This window comes from Verticillium alfalfae, genomic scaffold, assembly GCF_000150825.1.
Source record: "Verticillium alfalfae VaMs.102 supercont1.15 genomic scaffold, whole genome shotgun sequence".
In the NCBI taxonomy this organism is placed as follows: Eukaryota; Fungi; Ascomycota; class Sordariomycetes; order Glomerellales; family Plectosphaerellaceae; genus Verticillium; species Verticillium alfalfae.
This window is the reverse complement of record NW_003315024.1, coordinates 356,426-357,045: the sequence shown is the minus strand read 5'-3', so window position 1 is coordinate 357,045 and position 620 is coordinate 356,426.

The window sequence follows — 620 nt, the reverse complement described above, 5'->3', positions numbered from 1 at the left end:
CTGAATATACCTCGATTGCATCAGTGGCTGTCACAGGGTATTGTCAGGGTATTGTGCTTCCGTGTTGTGCCATGACGCCCACTAGTATGGACTATGTTGCGCATCGTCCTTAGGTACCTATGACACGCGGTCCTGCAGAGGCATCACCTTACAATAGCATTCACGACCCCAAACCCCTGGACGTTGTTCGGGAAGCTCCATAATCCTTCCCAACCACAGATTTGGTAATTACGGCTCTCTCCTCGACGATCCCTGGTTTTTTGGAAGCGCGCAGGGACTTAACTTTAAAAGAACCCCATTTTAGCGGAAAGGCATTATCGAAACTTATCCATTTCTTTTTTTTACCCCTCGTTTTCCGCCCATGGCTCGGGGTTGTCCCTGCGGCTGAGACGCCAAATTTGCGGCTTGACACGACCAGCCGCCAATGCCCTGCGACCAAAGGATCCCTAGGGGGGACCACAGCAGTCAGACTTTTTCTTTCTCCCTGGCGAGACGCCAGTTTCTGCCCGGCCGATGCTGTTCCGGGCACGGCTGGCGAGGGCTCGCGGGATGGTTGGCTGGGAGTACGAAAGGCGGTAAGTCAAAGGTCGGGCGGCGAGCAAGTGCCTGAAACGCCTGGC